Source organism: Poeciliopsis prolifica, unplaced genomic scaffold (assembly GCF_027474105.1).
Source record: "Poeciliopsis prolifica strain line A6 unplaced genomic scaffold, Auburn_PproV2 SCAFFOLD003, whole genome shotgun sequence".
Classification (NCBI taxonomy): Eukaryota; Metazoa; Chordata; class Actinopteri; order Cyprinodontiformes; family Poeciliidae; genus Poeciliopsis; species Poeciliopsis prolifica.
Genome location: NW_026562378.1, coordinates 11,251,030 through 11,269,015, shown reverse-complemented (window position 1 = coordinate 11,269,015; position 17,986 = coordinate 11,251,030).

Genomic DNA, 17,986 nt, shown 5'->3' with positions numbered 1-17,986 from the left:
CATGTTAAGTAACAAAGGAGATAAATGAACAGGAACCTCCATTAGCTGATATGAGTAACTCCACAATGAAAACAATATGGAGGAGAAAAGTTTTATATACTGAGGCACAGTGAAGTTGTAAAAGACAACAAATGGAGGACATCCATTCAATCACGTCAGATGAGATAATCTAAGATACCATATGGCCTAGTCAGCAGAACTATAGTGTTATTAAGTATTGTCACACACACTCCACTGCCTTCCACATCAGAATGTAACTGGGGACACATTTCTGCTATTTGACTCAGAGCCAAAAACTCTGCACTCATGCCAGGCGACGTATTTGAGTCTGTCAACCAATGGAAATGAGTCAGTTTGTTCATGCATCCCTCTCGTTCCCTGGCGGAGAATATGGTTCCATTTGGTATTTAAATGGGTCAAACTGTGGTGATTTATTCATGTTCTGAGTCTTTAGTGCCACTCCTCTTGACAGCAGAGCTCCAGGCTCTCACCCGCCTCTCAACAGAAAAGCTTCTTGATTTTCAGCCTTTCATCAGCCAAATGCAAAAATTCTGACAAACAATTTAAAATATATCACCAGCAATTCTTAGGGGTCTTTGAAAAATATTAATACATCATAATTCTTTTTAAAGTGTCACAATATCACTGTAATACTTTATAGTGTTGAACTGTGTTTTGGGTTATTGTAAGATGGAAGGAAAAATATGTTTTTAATTAGTTTTAAAACAAAAATCTGAATAGTGTGGCACGACTTTGCAGTCGGCTTTGTAAGTCAAAACTTTATTAAACCATCTTTTGCTAAACTGTGGTAGCTCTGACTGAACCTTTAGAGTTGTTGTTCTCTCTAGAAACAAGTTTTTTTGAGATACTAACAAGATTTAACTAACTTCCCTGTATTTAACTCCACTCATCCTATCCATTTAGTTTGTCCAGCATTCCTCTGTCTGCTGAACAAAAGCACAATACTTCCACCACCACCTCACCATTAAATTGCTGCGTTACAGATGTATTTTTCCACACTCCATGCAGTGCATAAAACTATGTGTAGTTTATATTTTTTTCACAAGTTGAACTTGAATGCACCCTGCTGCACAGTCATAGAAAGCCCTGTGGGGAGCAAAAGATGATGAATCAGCCCAAAACACAAGTGATTGTGAAGGATTAAACTGAATAGAAGACAAAAAGCAATTTTTTAGAGCGTAATCCGTCTTTGAGCATTGTCCCCAAGCAATTATTTTATTATCAACAGAGAACAACTATCATTATCCCAAAATAGAGATTCAAATGAGATATTGCAGACCACTGATGGCTTCCGTACAATGTAAAACACCTGGCAGGAATACATTTTGGAAAAGAATAGCTGATTCTTGGCGCGCTGAGAGCACTTAGCAATGAAGAACAAAAGAATAAAAAAACTGATGCAAGCATAACCATTGAACACCTGCCAAAGCTCTGTTGTTCTCCCTCTATCAGTGCAGTTGGATGTGACAGGTGTCCAAACCATCACAGTATCTCTTTCTAATCTTTAGGCAGATATTTCTGCTTTCATGGACTCCATGTCACCTGTGGCAGTGAGAGAAACAAGAGAGAGCTGCATTTCTCAGTGTCTTCAACCATGCAGCTCTTAAACTGCACAGTTCTGTAGGCCAACATTTTTTGGCAAATAGTTCTGCAACATTTCACCTGGTAAAATAAAGGTTATGAAAATGTTCAATGCTTACTTTCCTTGCTGCAGACAATCCTTAGAAAATCAAATCCCTGAAGCAGTAAGCAAAATCGCCAGAACTACACAAAGTGTTCACAAAAGGCAAAAGAACAAATTACAAATCACAAATAATGAGATTCATTTTGACCCAGAAGAACACAAATCATTTTCGCAGTGATTAATTTATGGAAGCTTTGTCTGGTTTTTCTTGTTTCACTTTGGTTTAATCCACATTCTGCATAAGTATGCAACAAAAAACAAAACCAGTAAGTCCTGCCAGAGGCATGTTTAAGGCCTGGGAAGTCCACAGTAACTACACTAATATGCCCCTTCTCAGCAGGATCATTTGTTTGGTTTCCAAAAGGGCCGACCAGATGGTCCCCTGAGCCCAGTGTTTCTCCATATTCATGAGCCAAAGTTTGACCCTGACACCCCTGAAGGGCTGACCTCTAACCTGGACTCTTTAGGGCATCAATAGGACATAGAAGACAGCTGAGGGAGAAGCATTGCACCAGGCAATACAAAACTCCACCTCCAGCATGGATGGGTGCCAGACCCCTCTGAGTGAAAACATTTGGAAATGTGTGAGCACCAGAGTGAGCCAAAGCCTGGCGAGGTTTCTCAGGGACTGATGGGACGTTGTCTCTGGAAGTGGACATCTGTCCCAACCACATAAAGTCCCACACCGAGGCGGTTTGATGGGCAGAGTTCAACATGTCATCAGCGTTCAGGATAGTGTTTGTGTCCTAGATGATTACGCTTTTTAAGAACGAGTTCATCTGAATCATCACATTTCACAAACTTAAACAGTTTTTCAATCAAGCTAAAACAGATTTACAATTGTCTATTCTCTTTTTCCTGTTAGAAATGAATGACCACACATTTCACCAGGATAGTAACATTTTCAGCATACTTCAAATAATAAATATTTACAGTATCAACATAAAAACACAGACAGACACGTTGGATGACAATTTAAATTTGATAAAGTTTCAGGTGACTATTTACAAAACCACATAAGAATAATGATGTATGAGTTTCAAACTGCACAGATACTGTGCAACTTTCTAGAACAAATGGTCCAAACATAAGTTTTCCAAGTAAAATAATTATTAAACATAAAAACGACATGTTTCTTTTAAAATATAAAATAAAAAAACCTAACAACAAGTACTTTTCTATCTGGCAACTCTAATAGATATAATATTTATGCCTTAAAATATTCAGGTTCATCGCCTTGACTATACATGTGTGAGAGAGAAAATAAAAACAGTTGAGGAACCCATCCTCAAACTTCAGCAAAAAGACCAGAATACAACCATTGGCATAATCTGAAAATATAATCAATTGAACTAAAAAGCACTTGTGTTGCACATAATGCCAGCTGAGAAAAAAAAAAACAACAAAGTTAGCTTTAGCAAACAACGTGATAGAAGCGAGAGTAGCTCAACATAACCACATAAACTATATTTTCATCCACAAACATAAAACTGCAATAAAACTGTTTTTAAAAAGTACTCAGCAACTTCTGATTTAATTTATCATCAGTTGTGTTGCCAAAAAATGCAACTTGTATCTAAAAGGACTCACAACAGGCTTAGCAGATACATTTTAAAGGTGCATTTTGAGGTTCCTGCAGTACTCTCCCAAGAAATTGTGTCCAAGTGCCTCTTAACCATGTCCATTTGATAAAAATAGCTGAGAATAGCTTGTTATCTCTATTGCACAGTGAGTGCAACATGAAAAAACGATTGTGTTTTTGCTGCAGGCCAGAACAGTGTAAACAGTGGAGGCTCAGAATGAATTTAAGTGACTTTATGAAATGATGACAAATATGTTACTCTGTGACAGCATCATTTCTCCTTTAAATGTGACGATGGCTAAATAAGCCATCCGGTGTTTTCTTTATTATATTTTCTGGCAGTGTTTGCCCATAGGAGCTTATCGGAGCTGTGTGACCGGTAACAGAAGACCCATATGGTTCTACTCTGGAAGCAGAAAAAGAGATATGTGTTTGTCTTTAAAATATATGTTATCGGTGTAAACTCATTTAGAGACCATTTACAAATTAGAAAGGCTGACTTATGACATTTAGGATACTACGTTCTAGTAACCTTTGTAGGCATTCATTGTATTGTGGGTGAATCCAAAAGACGAACAGAAATGTGCGGCCTCAGGGAGATGGCACCTTCGACTGGCTAAAAGCCCTCTGGATGGGTTTGTGTAAGCCGATTATCCCCCATTCAGAGATAATCATGTAACATTTTATTTTGGATGACCACAAATTAACCGCTAATTATATCCACAAAGGCTTGTAGATTCAGGATTTTCTTCCCACAATTATTCCACTCTCTTTTTTCAGCGACAGCAGGGATTTGTGAGTGTCTTTTGCTCAAGCTGTGCCCCAGGGGTAATGTCATGCACAGTGCTGACATATTATATTTATGAAACAGGTTAGACAGTCTTGTATGGGTCATTTAGACCGCGCTGCTCTGCTGCTTTGGAAATGTTTCACAAATTCCTCACCACAGCTGTCACACCTGGTCCTGATCTGACCCTGATAGCAGATTAAATGTGTGGCTGAAATGGAAGTCTGATATTGACAGCAGCTATGTAGGCATGAATATTTCTTTGCAAAATTTCAACTCAAACCAAATGAAAGGTCACTGAATTCATTCAGTCTTATCTCATATGCATTGGTGATGTGCTGGGGAAGCCTGCAGGGACAAATACCTCTGCCTGGTTATTGAACGGCTTCATCAGTTTCAGGTACTGCTGGCAGAAAAAAGGGACAGAAAGTATTCATATAGCGCTTCACTCTTTTCACATTTTCATGTTACAATCTTATTCTAAATTGTATTTTTTTCAAAAATTTCTTCACATAATACATCGTTATGACAATGTGTAACATTTCTTTTGAGTGTTTTGAAAACGTGTTAAAACATAAAACCAAGGAATCACATTTACCTAAGTATTGAGAGCTCTTAGGTGGATCAGCAAAGTATTAATGAAAATCCTCATATTTACATATGCAAATAGGATTTCTTGATTATGTGTGCCCAGGGTCTCTTTCGCCAAGAACTCATTCATTACCTTTGTCTCTACAATAAACCTGTTAAAATCTTATAGTTCTCCTGGGAGCTTTTATCTGAGTCTAACGTCTCAACAAAACCATGACTCCTCCACCTTTAACCCTGATTTTAAACCAGTGATTTAGCCATGTTCGTGTTCTGTGGGGGTGTGAATACTACTAAACAAATATATCTAAAAGTAGCTTTTAAAACCTGTTTTGTCCTCCAGCAACCACATTTTCTGTTGTTAAAAAAAATAACCATGATTTTCTCAACAACTATTGTCCACGCAGACATTTAAATTTTGACTAAATCTTATTATGAATTATGGGTTACACACTTGTAACCACAGATCCTAGTTAAAATGCTGCATTGAGTGCTGTTCTTTCCCTGGAAGGGGAACCCTGGGCTTAATGAGGAGAACAAGGTCAGGAAGCGGCAAATGATCCCTCAAGTGTCGGTACAAGTGAAGCTGCATTAGCCTGGAAATGAACCACTCAAAGCTTAAACATGTGTTAAGCATTTCATTTAAATATTGTAGATTCGTGAGTAACGCTGAAAGCTCCAGGTAAAATGATCCAGAATAGTAACAATAGCTTTTGTCTTATTCTTGCTTTAATGAAAGTAATAATAGAAAAACTCTGCTCCACTCACAAGGTGTCATTAGTGTAACTCATTGAGCTTTTAAGGAGTTTTAATCAGTAAAATAAGGATAAAAATGAAACCGCTTGTTTTGTATGTAATCCCTCATTCAAAAAGCCCTTCTGCTGTTCAGCTCCTAATGTCTTTTTGAAAGAAACTCCTCAGGTACAGGTGCTTCATAAAATCTATGGGAAGTTACAGCAACTTTTCATAAAGTTGCTTTCTGCTGCAGCAAAAAAGTCTCTAGCCTCACTGCAAAACTGGTCACACTTGAAAAGACCGACAAGCCATCCTGCCAATCATGAGTCCTGTCTCTGTGGTGATGAATTGGTTCCACTCCACGTTCCCACATCATCAGTTGGAGGGAGGAGAAACTGTCTTCATCAATATTCATTTGCTTTTTTTCTCATCTGCTGTCACATGTTCATTCATATTCATCACTGGCTGCACAAAGCAGATCAGCGAGCTTTGTGTCCATTTCTGTAGATCATCATCTGAGATAATGAGCTGACTGTCACACTGTTTATACGCTGCGTTATGTTGGAGTGAGCTCTAAAGAGAAACCGAGCAGAATAAGAGGCAATTACCACATCCTGATACTGTACTGCCGGTAATGATCTCCAGATGACTGCAGTACACTGTTAGATACAGAGACAGATTAGTCTCAAGAAAGCTGATAACAAAAATACACCAGGAAGCCATATGGTTTATTCTAAATCCAGAAACAAAAAAAATAACTGAGATGAACTTCGGAGCAAGTCCAAAGATGACAGTTTGATGAAACAGCCAGAAATTATAGATGATAGAATGAGATACACAAGATCAGACAGTGGAGAAGGAGCCAGGCCATTTACAATCGTATTAGTATGAATAAATAAAATAATCTAAAATGTTCAAAGCTCAATGACTTGATGGTAGTGCCCTGGCTTTTCGTCCGGAGCTTGCTTGTATGTAGATGGGTGACAGATTATTACCTGCCTGAACCCAACAGGTGACACAGCAGGACATGGGTCAAAACAGTGGCATGCATGAATGTCTTAGCTATTACTAATAGGTTTCAAATCAAATTAATGAAGCTTAGTCGAATAACTTCAGTCATAATCTCAGCATGCTTCTTAAAATTCGAATTTGGATTCAGGGTCATCTAGATTACTCTTCACTGAACAGCTCAAACTTAATGAGATTAGATTGAGATTATATGTGAATAGTGATTTTTAAACCTTGCCACATATTATCAGTTGGATGTGAGTCTGGACTTTGACTAGATCCTTCTATGTTTTGGTCTAAGCTGTTCCACTTTAGGTCTGAATGCTGCATTTCTACTGATTATAGTTTTCTGTATCTAGTATAAAAAAAAAATTCAGTTTCAGTCAAGAAAATGCGTCAAAGTTTGTCCTCATAACATGACAAAATGTGGAAAACAGGAGTGAATGTTACCCCCAGGCACTGTGGCAGCAAGATTTGTGCAAGGAGAAAGATAAACCAAGAAACGGATAGCTCAAACTAATGAAGCAGTTCTGCAGCCGAGGACAGATGACCTGCTGTGACACAGCCAGAGTGTGATAGAGAGGTGTTGCAGAATGGTTAGTCCTTGAAACATTTAACATCCATTGCAGGATAGCAAATAGATAGTTAGAAAACTCAACAGCAAGAACAAGGACGGCTATGGATTGTTCAACCCCTCTTCACCCCACTGAGCTGGCAGTGGCGCATAAACAGCTTTGGAAAGTGGAAGGACTCATTATTCAACCTATCCACATCTGAGCAGATAAAAGGTAATTTAAGGAGACTTGACTTTGGGTCGATTCCTTTCTGTTGCTGTTGTTAACCCTGATTTTGAAGCTGCTAACTCATTCGGTGATATGAGTAATTAAGTGAACGTGAGCACACAAAGAATTTGTATAGAAACCACAAAGTGCTTCAACAAACACACTAACAAATACACACAATACATTTAAGCAAAAGCAGATTTAAAAATATTAGGTCAATTCAAATTAAGCTGAAATTAAACTTGTGGTGTTTGTGTTGGAGGGCTGATCAATGACAGTCGGCTGCTGTGAAGCAAACCAAAATCTCTCGCCTCGGCTGGAGGACGGGCTTTTCAGACCCAGCAGCCCTCATAAACCTGAGACAGATCTCTGATGCAGCATCCAATCATCTGAGCATACTTCAATAAAGTAAACACATCATAAGTTATCTTGTGGGAGTAGTGATGATGGCTCCCATCAGTAATTTAGGTCTGACTCATCCAGATGCTCTATTTCTGTATTCCTCAGAGCTCCAGAGTGGACACGCTCTGCAACACCATCCATCATTTCTCTAAGACAATGATTCACTTCTGCGTTTTTATTAACATCCTCGGCTTTTTTTCCTCAAAGAAAGTCTGTATTTTAATTTATTTTTTTGCTTCTCTTTTGTTGACCTCTCTGATCATTTCTTCTCCTATTCTTCCACTCAGGCTGTGAGTGGTTGCTTAGCAATGCAAAGATGACAGAGCCATAACTGCAGCAGAAAGTTATGTCAGAGGGAAAAGAGGCTTGTATTGAACAGTAAAACCCAGTAGGTAATTATAGTCGTGTGTGTGTGTGTGTGTGTGTGTGTGTGGGTGGGTGTGGGTGTGTGTGTGTGTGGGTGTGTGTGTGTGTGCGTGTAGCAATTTGGACTCACAGAAATCAGACTTTTTGCAGATATTTGACACTAACCAAGACTTTTGCAGAAGGCTTTCCTCATGACACCAGACCAGGCTGCAATAATCTTCAGCCCACAGCAGTTCCTGGGATTTTCAAATCGTTTGATACAATTTTTATGATCCTGAGACCATTTTTAATTCCGGATGCTTCTCACAACGGTATTTCATTAAAATGAATGATTCAGCATGTTTATGAGATAGTCTACAAATAAGTAATATACCTGTATTTATTTTGAATGTAGAATTATACTCTTTCAATGATTTCAAGTTTTTGTTTCTCTCCTTAGAATATCGCCTGCGGTCGATTTGTTGGTACCCATGACAACAAATTGACCGCAGGCTGAAAGATATATTAACATATCATTTTTAAGTGTGTTGGATTGTAGAATATTAGCTTTGTTTTTGTTTTATCTCCACACACGTCCAGCAGGACTGTGCAGAGTCAGAACTGCTGAGATCTTCTGCTTGAAGCCTTCAGGTTCTCCTTATGCCTGCATGGCTTCTTTATGGGTGTTGTGGCTTCCTTCCTCGGTCCAAAGACATTACTGTGAGTTAATTAGTGTCTCTAAATTGTCCTTAGGTGTGAGTGTGTGTGCATGGTTGCTTTATCTTGTGTGTCTCTGTGTTGGGTCTGTGATAGACTGGGGTTTTGTGTACTCTACTCTTACCTGCTCTCCTGCAACCCCAGAATACATGATGGATTTGTGACACCTGCAGTAGAAGAAAGCCCTCATTTCATCAAGTTTACTTTATATCCTGTTACAAAATTGTTTGGAACAGATAAATCCAAACATAGTGCAACTATTTTGTCCACTTACTTCAAGTTGAATGGGAGGGAGCTGATGGACAGAAGTTGAAGTTGGTTCAGGAAAAATGCACACATTCTTCAGACCCAAAGCAAGACACTTCTTATTAAATCCGACCCTGGTAGTTCTGGTTCTGGAAAGAAACAAGCGTCCTAAAGGTGTAGTTTCTTTTGAATCCCCCTTTTCCCTTCTCTAAACTTTAGTCAGGCATTAAATAACCGAAATATGCATAAAATGTTTGCACTGACATTTCTGGTTCAGGTTAATTAGTTAATGTTTTGTTTTTTGTCTCTTACTCAATTAATCTTTAGAATATATGTGTGTGTAAATCTCAGCGGCCTCAGCACCTGCCTGATAAACCACAAAGGACGCAACTTGATCTGCTGAGGAGTGTTTTTATTATGTTCTTTGAATTTATCGTTCTTGTAAAAGCACACACTTCGCCTCAAGGAGAAGTGTGTGCATCACTGTGGGGCGTCTTGTAGAAAAAGTGGATACCTTGTTCCTATTGTTTCTCCACGACAACACAAAGACGTTTCAAGCTCTCTCCTCAGCGCTTCCCTTTCCCGAAGATGGCCCGCAACTGCTGTAATCAGCAGAAAATCAGTTTTTTAATGCGCACAGCCCCGGAGCCCTATGTCTTTCTGACGTTTAGTGGAAACAGATATAGAACTGTGCAGAGACATTAGGGAAAAGATGACTCATTGTATTTTAGTGCAGCTTTCTTTGTCTAAACACACTGCAAAGTTTATTAAAAAAAATACACTTTTTTTTTTTACAGAGCAAGATAAATTCTAATGACTCATAAACTTGACTATGTCCCTTCAGCTTAAGTCTTTACATAATAAACTTTATAATCCGGCAGCCAGGCCTTGATATTTCAGAGCATTAAGAAAATCCTCAGGAGAAAGAGCTCTTTCCTTACTTCACCCCATTTCTTAACTTACATCCTTTCTTGAGGAAACTGCCAACTTGTGATTTTTCGAATACAGACTTAAAACTTTTAATTTATGGGGAGTTTTATGGTGTAAAACTTTGCGTGAGTCTTTAAATTGAATAGAATTCAAGTGTTTATAATTCAGCTCATGCCTTGCTTACGCATGCAGCTTTATGAAGACTCTTAGCATGCTGCAGGGCAAGCGTTTCTCAGTTTTTAGAAAAGTTGCTAAGACAAGTGAAAATGCATTCTCTTTTCCATCAATATTTATTGGCATAATTTAGAAAGACGTAAACTTCCTGCAAAGAAGTCAAATAAATTGATTGCATCGAAGGGAGTTCAGTGTCATGCTGGAAGTATTTGTATTTACAACCTTGCAGATTTTTTATATTTCTGCTTTTTGTCAGGCTTCATATGATCAAACAGAGACTGTCCTGGCTAAATACAGATAGTAGTTTTCACAGGATGGTTTCATTTATTGAAACATAAATGCTATTAAAAGCTACCAGGCCTTGTGTTTTAGGACTGGTTGTTCACCCACATTGAGTGTTTTATTTCACTGTAAATGAAAATTGGCCCAAGCATTTTGTGCGGGACTGTTTTTGATTTTGGTCATATTCAACATCTTTTTTCAACAAGTCAAAGATTTAAGACCTGACTTCAGATAGGCCACTGCTTTCAAGCTGTTCAGAGTTGGACTTGCTAGTTTCATGTTCAATGGTTGTTTGGGTTTTGGTTTTCATTCGTGTTTATTTCAGCTCCCTTCATGTTTTCTGTGTGAGTTAGTCCTCCTTCCTTGTTCTCCTTTCACTTTCTGCCACAGCAGTTCTGCATTCTCTCTTATTAAGCTCAGCTGGTTTCAATGTCATTCTCCAGACACATTTCCATAAATCACCCTTTGATAACTACAGCATGCTTTCCAGTGTGAGTTTACAGTGAAAGATTCATTTTTAAAGGGTCTTTTAGCGATAAAAGTGGACGGCGATGTAAATGCAGACATTCTCTTTTCTTGATTTTACTTGAAAAGCTATTCTCATCAAGGGATGACAGGTGTGAAGCGGGTTTTTACAAACTGAAAGAGGAAAAGTAAAAAAGCGTCCACACCAACCCTGATCGGTTTTTGTAGACTTGTAACTTCCAAGATAAAATATAGAAGTTGTTTGTGGAAACGGTGTGACTGTTTTTAATTCAAGGGCGTACCAGCGGGGTGCTGTCCGCGGCCTGGGGGGCTTTTTCAGTATCTGAAGGACAGCCTCTCTGCTCACTTTTCCACCTTCATGTTCCAAGCATTCAAGGACAAACAGAGCAAACGAGATAGTCGGCCAAGGCAAACAGCGAGCAGAGTTTGAACATCTGCTGCAGGGAGGCTTCCATGTAACACTGGGTTCACCTTCCCTTCCCTCTTGTTGTTTCCTGACTGATTTACTGGCAACAGGATGAGAGACCCAGTCACGACTGCTCCTCTGTTCCTGCTGCTACATTTAGCATTGAGACCATGCAAGCTGAATCCCATTCTGATTTGATTTGAAGACATGTGAGCCTTGAATCCATTCCGATGACTGTTTGGCAAACAAACAATAAAGACAGATAAACACAATCACAACTTCATCTTCCTCTCTGTTGACTTTGCAATAAGAGTGCAAGGCAGATGTTTGGATTCTTTTCACTTCTGTCAAAAAATTTTTATATTTTCTTCAGCTGTTCTCCAGTGTTAGCTTCTTCATAGATGTTTGTTGTAAGATCCTAAATATATAGTGTCTTAAGTTATAAAATAAACTGCATGTTCAAGTGACACTGTGGTGTTCTATATAGAAGTTCATATAAAGTTCGTGTGGGTGTGGCGCCAGTGTTACGTTTAGGCTTGAAGAAGTTTTAAAGCTACTCTTGTTTCTAAAGGTAGAGTATTTATCTAATAATCTATTTGAATTAAGTATAAAAAGTGTAATCAGTGGCATCAGTTTATTCTGAATTTTCTTTAATCCACACCTTTACATCCTTACTTACTAATTCCCAGTTCACATTCTCTCTTCTTTATCTCCTCCCTGTTCTTTTGTCTCCGTCATCATCTCTATCCACTCTTCTTTGCTCCAGGTTCGACCAGCGGGGCAAACTAAGTTGCCTCTGGAAAATCAATTTCCATAAAACAGCACCCCCACACTGAGTCACCTCCTCCCAAACCTTCATCAGCGAGTCTCCCCAGACGACTTGCTGAGTTTAATGCATGACGTTTGAACAGGGTTGAAGCCAGGTTATATTAGAAGCTGAATGCTTATGCTTTTTTAATTCAAACTAAGGTTCCCAAGCAAGATAACATCTGTGAAAATATGCTAGCAGATAATCAACACCACAAACAGAATCAGTTTCGCTTGGTTTTATTTGCAAGGCAGATAAGTTTGATTTTGAAGCTGGTGTCAGTGGGGCACCTCCAATTTCCCCAGTTGGGATTCTGACTTCAGTGTATCTTTTCATGAGTTTTTGAAGCTTTTCAGATGGTTTATATGCGTGAAACAACAAAGTTGAGACTCATGAAAGCAAAAAAAAAAAAAAAAAAAAAAGTTCTTTAACAAAATCTCACATAAAAGTTTTCAACATGCAACAGCATCAAGAAGCAGAACACCAGGAGAGTCTCCAATAGTAAGACATGACTTCTAACCTCACAAATGAAAACATATGATCTTCACCACCAAACACTTTTGAACTACCTGTGTTTACTTCAGTTGTTTTTTTGAAACATACAAATGAGGTCAAAACAAAAAAGAACATGCACAAAGATTAAATATATCATCTCTGGCTAGGAAATCTTGCAAAAGTTCCTAAAATTGGAATTATATATTTCTTTTCCTTTTATGTCTGACTCAAAAGAGTAGAGCAATAGAGCAACAGAAAGAACACAACCGTATTGGTGCTTTTCTACTCAGAGCAACACAGTAGCAGAAAGAAAACAATGCACAATTGATTTTACTCTAATTGCTGCACTTGTCTGCGTTTGTTTAGTTTTGCTCTCGTTAATGATCTCCGCAACTTTCCACTGCAAAAGATTGTTGCAGTTTAGCAAAAATCCTCTGACAAATTTCCATTTTTAAATATTTATTTCAACAGTGAATAAATCATGATGTTGTAAATCCAGAAGATGGTCAGCCCCACCCTGCTCCTCTGTCTCCTGGGAGACAACACTCAGCGTCGGAGCGCGTTCGACAAATATCCGCGAAGTCATCACCTCGGTGTGTCAGTCCCTCTGCTAAAATGATTCCCGCAAAACTAATAAACAATATAATACCATCAACCATAATCCCTTGAATGCATGACAAGCTGCCAGGAGGGTAGTGAGAATATATTAATATTTATAGATCCATTCAGAGCTGAAAACGAAAATGGACTAGATTAGCAAGTCTAATGCTTTGCAGCGGAAGGGGAATTGATACAACATCCAAGGCATCAGTTGAGTGCTGCCATCAGAGGAAAGTCAGAAACAGGGAGGTTCTATTGTCTTGAAACTCATACAAACTCTCAACACAATAAACGAGATATGAAGAATGAAGCTGCTTTCTAGAAATCATGTTCACAGCAACAGTTCAGCTCTGAAAGGCCTCAGCAACTTTGGATTTATTTACCTCCATCTAAGATCTATGAAAAAAGTACCTCTCAGATAAATATAGGATTAAAGCTTTTGGTTTCCATTTGCTTGTTTTGATGTCAGAGCTCGGGTAATTGGAACGAATGTCAAGTCTCTTCTGTAAAGTTGAAAGCAGCAAACTTTAGATCTTCAAACTTTGTTCTTTTAACTTCCCTGTGGTGGAATATTCTCAGAGATATCAAAGACTGCTGGAGAGATGGAGCAATGGAGAGGCTGCTGGAAAATAGGACAACCAGCTCTGGATATTCACTTGGATGTTATTTTGTTGTTGTTTTGTTCTGCTGTTTATCTTTCATTTAAATATGTAATGAAGCAAAATCCCAATGAATTCTCAGAGCACAACATAAAATAGAAGATTTTTTTGTCTTTTATGTTTCAGAATCGTCAATGATATGGCTAAGCTAAACTAAAGAAGGCACTGATGTTCCTTCATCTGTTCCTCTACAGCCCCGGTCAAAAAAAAAAAAAAAACAGAAAATCACACCAAACACTTTTTATTGTTTCTAAAAACAATAATTGGCTGCACAAGAATGCCCCCGTGTTGAAACCACCAATATTAAATCTTACTCCATATCCCCATATCCAGTCTTTCTGCCTTACCAGGGGCACAGCCTTCCACGGCCTGCACAAAGTAGGATGTCGTCTGTGGAAGGGGTGCTTCAGTGTGGGTACACAGGTCCGTGAGGTGATAAGGTAAAGCTCCATGCCTGTTTCTAAGTCTTCCCATATTTCCCCATGTTAAATCCACTCATATTTTATATATTAACTCCTCCTGGATGTCTCCATGTTAAATGGACCCATATTTCACCCCAGCTGAGGTCCATGCGGGCTTTGGGTGCACTAAACCTGAGATGGAGGAGCTCCATGAGTCCCTAATATTTAATATGGGAAATTTGGGTGGAGTGCAAACAGGGACATGGGAGAGGATTTAATTGTTTTTAGGTGAAAAATCCACTTCATTCCTCACTGTAATGGAGTGCTTCGCAAGTCTGTCACTGCTCTCCCTATACATTTCCGTGGGCAGGCCCCAATTACACAATTTATATTTCAGAGAAAAATGTTCCTTTTTCGTCTGAACTGATTTTCAGTCTAACGGTGGAATGTTTTGAGGATATTAGAGATGAAGCCTAATTAATTAAAATACTTGTGCTCATTAGATCTTATTCAACAATTGAGGGCTGCACTCACATTTTATTTTCACACTAACTCACTCGTTCAGATGGTTAAACTGTGGTTGAGAATACCAGCTTCTGCATTCACTTCTCACAGGATAAGCCAGGCGGGTCACACGATGACATGCCGTGCGCCGCCGTTTCACCAGTAATGAGCCACTTTGGCAAATCAGTTTTAAGTGCCTGTTTTTAATGAGGTTCACACACACATGCATGAACAGAGTGTTGCTACGAATCCCCTCCGTCCTTGATCTGAGTCATGCTCCCAGTAGCTGAGAAGGGCTCTCATGACTGAGTCTGCACCCACCATGTGCACTAGTTAACTACTGCATCAGCAAGATGAAAGCAGCAGAAATAAGGCTCCCCTGCTGTGAATTTTGTCTCTTTTAATGTTTCTGTAAACTGCAGGGACTGGCATCACTGAGAACAATGCTGCAATGTGACGAATCCTGCAGCAATATAAATCATCTTTTCTCTTTGTGATGCTTATGGTGAGAGCTGCTGCAAAGGGAGGAAGTTTTTTTTTTTCCTCTGTGGGAGACAAAAGTAAAACCATTAAAATTAAAATAAGCTCAACAACTTTGACAGCATTGATGTGCCTCTTGCAAGGAGCATGGAACAAACAGGAAGGAGGAACCATTAGGAATGAGGAAAATACCTGATTACTTCCTCTTAATCACAGAGCTGAGTGGCACAGGATTAAGTTGAGCTTTCATCGCTCCTCTCTCCTCTCACATATCTCATTATCGTGGTCAAATATTAGCACACTGTTCCCCCTCTAAATCGCTTTCCATGTAAGTATTTTGATAGAGTGGATCTCAGCGTACCCTGCAGCTGAAGACCATAATCAGGATCATCAGATCATCAGGCTCTGTTGTCTGGACACCATACAATATTCTTATTCACAAAATTATGTCTAAGCTTATTAATGCAGAACTTCCTTCTCTTAGCTGAAATGCTTGATGGTTCCTCCTTCATTCAGTGTGAAGGGAACATTCTCTGCATAAAGTAGAACTGTACTCCCTTCATCTGTCCATGATAGAAGACTCAGTTTGAATCACAAAACTGCTTATTTGACTAGAGCTTGGCAGTAGCAAGATAGCTCTGACAGATTATTCTGTCTGCAGTTTTTCTGATAAATACACATTCACCTCCTGATATTTGTTATTGCTTGCATTAATATTCTTTGCTTAAATCATCTGGTTTTAACAGGTTGTAACTTACAATGTATGCTAGTGCAACAACAGTTTAATCTGTGATGCAAAACTATGAACCTGTATATAACACTGGTGTTATGAACTAAGAAAAGTTAACTTAATTCTGGGATATGGCATGAAATCCTTGATGGGGCCCCATGATAACATAATCAACATTATTTTTACCATGGCAAGATGACAAATTTTATCATAGTTTATCTCTATATTTCTACATTGATCATGTTTTCATTGAGTGAATTAATTTTTATGTGATATCCTGTAAGTTTATACGAGATGAATAGTCTTTATGAGGCAATACAGTTTACCAAATGCACCAACTGTAGGATTATGAACTGATTTGGCTTTATTTACTCCGTAAAATGTTGGTAGAGCATCTTTTTTTAACGTTGCCATTTTTAAGGACTGTTAAATTTGGTGTCACAATGGACATTATAACAGTGACATCTTCACAATGATGATTTCAAGACACCAAATATATCTTGCTGGATCCCTGGTAATAGGTTACAATATGAATTTGTTTTTACCACCAGGGATGTGACATCTCAGTATCAGATTATTGATGCAGATGAATTTATGGCAGTAATTATTCTATGTTCTCAAAATAAAACGTGAATGTACAACTAAGAGACAACTTGTCCTGATATTAGCTTAATCTGCTAAGCTCTAAACAGGAAGATTTTTTTGTCCTTCCCATGTTTATTTTTCATTTTTCTTCTTTGGTCGTCTGATTTCCTTTCTTGTGGAAAGACATGACGTTTTCCTGCCACCTGCTCCTTTACCCGCCTGGGGCAGATCACTCTACACATAACTCAGTTAAACCAGCAGGAGGCGGGTGTGTGGACTGGACCATTTACACCTTTCCAAAGGGGAGCTGAAGCTTTGAGGAGAACCCAACAATGCTGCTGATGCAAGACCAAGAACCATTTCGTTCAGCCAGGATAAATTTCATTGTGACGTTTTTGAGAACGTTGCTGTGAGCTCCCATCCCTGGACTGGGACTGAATTGAGGCCAAGGAATAAATTCAAATTTTCAATCAAAACAGTATTCCTCTAAGCTCAGAGTTTCACTTCAATCAGAAGGTATTTTGACACTGTTCATTTTTATATAAATGAGAAATCTGCTGAATGGAGAAATGATGGGAATAGTGATTTTAAAAAGACCTAAACTGACTTCAGAGTGCGGAATCAAGAGGGAAGCGTGAAAAGAGCCAATAAAGTTGTTTTTCAGTGGGTGCAGCCATAAAGTTTAGCATTTCTTTATGTCTGCCCCCCGCCAGACACACTTTACATCCCTCCTTGAACTACCAGCCAGATATTCTGAAAGTGCTGCTCTCCCCTCAGTCACAGAACTGAGCTGCGTTTAAGTGAATTAAATACCATTGGCCAGCAGCTACTAAAATAATCCTGTCAGAGGATAAAATGGACAAAGACTCACAGCTGAGTCAGAGTCCAAGGTACAGAAAGTTTCCTTCACAGCAACAGAATATGCTTTTATATCCATGTAGAAATATTAAACGACATTCCTCATATTCCTTGTGTGTTATTGGCGGGACTCCTGGACCCTGCACTCAATTTCTCACAAGCAAACAACTTCTCCTTACTTTTAGGGTTTTGAAATATTACTAGAATTATTTATGAAACTCAATTTCAAACAACTTTACAGACATATTAAAAACACAGATGTATATTAAAAAAAGCAAAAACAAACAAAAATGTGTATCATTTTTCTTCCATTTGTAAATAATAAAATACTTTTCATTGTCAGCTTCTGGTTGTAGCTTTTTGGGTATGAATATATTTTACACTGTTATTTATAACACCAAGTTTTTCAAGGCTTTAATCTAATATGTTAGGAATTATTCGGGCTTAAGAAACTCAAATAGCTTTCCCAACTTGCAGATAATATTACAAGTTCGTTACAAGCACAGCAACTTATATTAAAAAGTGATAAAACTATTTGTCACCAAGCCAAAAAAAAAATAAAAAAACAGCAGCCAATTGTGGAATCACAACATACCCACCCTTCTTTTTTTTAATTTTTCAGAGCATATTATAACAATACAAAACCAATAACATGATATTGTCCCAAAGTAGGCTTCAGATCTTGTCCTGT